Source organism: Phaethon aethereus, assembly GCF_964289735.1.
Source record: "Phaethon aethereus genome assembly, chromosome: 6".
NCBI classification, from domain to species: domain Eukaryota; kingdom Metazoa; phylum Chordata; class Aves; order Phaethontiformes; family Phaethontidae; genus Phaethon; species Phaethon aethereus.
The window spans coordinates 43490163-43492914 of record NC_138580.1 but is presented as its reverse complement, the minus strand read 5'-3'; positions in this window follow the sequence as shown (position 1 = coordinate 43492914).

Sequence of the window (2752 nt, the reverse complement as noted above, 5' to 3'; positions counted from 1 at the left end):
ATAAGGTAGCAGAGGCCTCTGGGAACATCAGAGCAATTGCTCTCCATAGTTGCAGTCCCTGCAATGTTGTTCCAGCTCTGCACTTGCTTGCTTCATGCAGAAGCTACCTTGCAGCAGCACCAGGGTGATTTGAAGTTGCTGTTTTGTTGCCCAGGAATGTCAACACCATCATCTCGAGTTGGTGCGACTCTTGGCTGTATTCTATACTTAATGATGCTCAATGCAAATCCAGAAGGTTTTTTGTGCTGGTGGGCCCAAGTTTTATTGTATTGATTATTTATGGCATTAAAATCAGATGAGTTGCTTATTTGACAGATGAAGTGTCATGCTGGAAAGCAGGATATTTTCTTCAGTCTTCAGTAAACAGCTATGGCGAAGCGATCTTCCTTTTTTTGAAGAACAGATTACCTGCATTCTCCACTACTTAAAAAGCTGTGGCTTTGGAAGTTGAAGACCTTCGTTTTTAGTTTAATATTAATTCCCACTAACTAGTAGGAAGATGTACTTCATGTCTGCAGTACTCCTGTACAAGTCATCTTTTTCTTTTTTAATTGCAGTATCAGCAAATTTTCCTCAGAAACTTCTGCGTGGCGAAATACAGATTACTGCAGCTTTAGGGGTAAATGCTGATTATCTTGCCTGCCAGAGACCAGTTGTCTGACTTGCTTCTAATTTCATTTGGAATTCTCAGTAGTCCAAGACTGTCAGATACCTTCCAAAAAAGTAACTTCATAGATTGTTGTTTGTTAAGTAGCATTTGTATTATTTCTCTGAAACCTAGAGTAGCAACAGTAGCTTAATATTAAGTTGAAATAAGAAATTTAAAGTGGAGAAATTATGCTTTGAGGCTGTTCATACTGCACATGCCTTCATCGGCCTGAGCTAACTTTCACTGGTCCCATACAAAGCCGAAGCCTGTGTGCTACTCTCCGCTGCACTTTACCCCCATGCTGCCATTGACGTTCTCGGTTTACCTGCAAATCAGCTGTGTGAACCCCAGAGGTTCTTGGGACGTGGTTCCACACCCATCAGCCGCTGTAAATGTGTTTTGTACTTAATAAATTTTTAGTGGCTTGAAAGGTGCCGTTGCCTCCTCGCTATACGTGAAAGCTGCGCGCGATAGACAGCTCCAGGAAGCTGTCCATGTGTGCTGCCTTTGTGGTTTTTTTTTTTTCAAGCCCGGGGTTGTCTAGTGTGAAACAGCCACGCTTTGGGTGCTGTGGCTTTCAGGCCCGCGTTGCCCTAGGGGCTGGTTTCGCTCCCCGGCACCCCCCGTGTCTCCTCACGCCTCAGCTGCGGTTCTGGGCCGCGCCGGGAGAACGCGGGGGCCGGCAGCAAAAGTCACGACGAGGGTGGGATTCGAACCCACGCGTGCAGAGCACAATGGATTAGCAGTCCATCGCCTTCACCACTCGGCCACCTCGTCCTGCGCCCCGCGGCCCCGCCCCTCGCCGCCGCAACCGGCCTCGCTTGCTGCCCGCCGCGGCGGGGCCGCTGAGGGCCGGCCCGGGGCCGAATGTGCCGCCGCCCTCTTAGCGCAGCCGGCAGCGCGTCAGTCTCATAATCTGAAGGTCCTGAGTTCGAGCCTCAGAGAGGGCAGCGCGTGTGCGCCTTTTTGCCCCCCCGGCTGCCGAACGGACCGCCATTTTGCTGCCCCGCGGCCGCTTGAGGGGGCTCTGCGATGGGCCCAGCCCCGTCCCGCCCGGGGCCCTCCCCGCCACACCCCGCTCCTCCCCGCCACACCCCGCTCCTCCCCGCCGCGGCGAGGCGACCCTGCGAAAAGGGCGGCCCGGCGCCACCGCCCCGCGGTGGCCGGCTCCTCCCGGAGGCGGGGCGGCAAAAAAAAAAAAAAAAAAAAAAGCGCTGCCCTCTCTGAGGCTCGAACTCAGGACCTTCACATTATGAGACTGACGCGCTGCCGGCTGCGCTAAGAGGGCGGCCACAGAACGATGCCCGGGCCGGGCCTCCAGCGGACGGCGGGGCGGGCCCTCAGCGCGGCGGGGCGGGCCTCGGCGGGCAGCGGCGGACCGGGCCCTCAGGGCGGCAGCGGGCGGCGGGGGCCCGCGCCGGTTGGCGAGGGGCGGGGCCGCGGGCGACGGGGCGCAGGACGAGGTGGCCGAGTGGTGAAGGCGATGGACTGCTAATCCATTGTGCTCTGCACGCGTGGGTTCGAATCCCACCCTCGTCGAGACTTTTGCTGCCGCGCGGAGGCGGCTGGGGACAGCCCCGGCTGTCGCGCCCCGCGGGAGGGGCTGGCTCAGGCTCCCGCCCGGCACACCGGGACCCTGGGCTCGACTCCCAGGGATGCCTGAGCCCCGAGGGGGATCTAGTAGCAAGTGCCATGGTCCACCATGGCAACTGCATCCTCCCAGGGGGAAGAGGTCACCAGTCCCCCCAGCAGTGGCATTTGACTTTGGAAAGGGGATGGGCAGGAGGAAACCGAGGAGCCTGAGCAGAAGAAATTGAAGAAGCATTTTTAGATACATTTTAGGTCCTGGCATGGAGGTGGCTGGAAGTCTCTTACCCGCCACTCATGGAAAAAAAACCCCACTCAGAAATCCTTAAAAGAGCTATTGCTGTGGAAAGCGGTTGTTCAGCAGTAAGATGATAACCCTCCGAAGGAGGAGGGCGCAACCAGAAAGCAAACTGGGACAAACGAAGCGTGAAGCCATGATGAAATGGATACCTTGGGGCGTGATTTCCATCAGAGGTGTCCATGAACATGCCTGCTCATTTTAACGGCAAAAAAAAG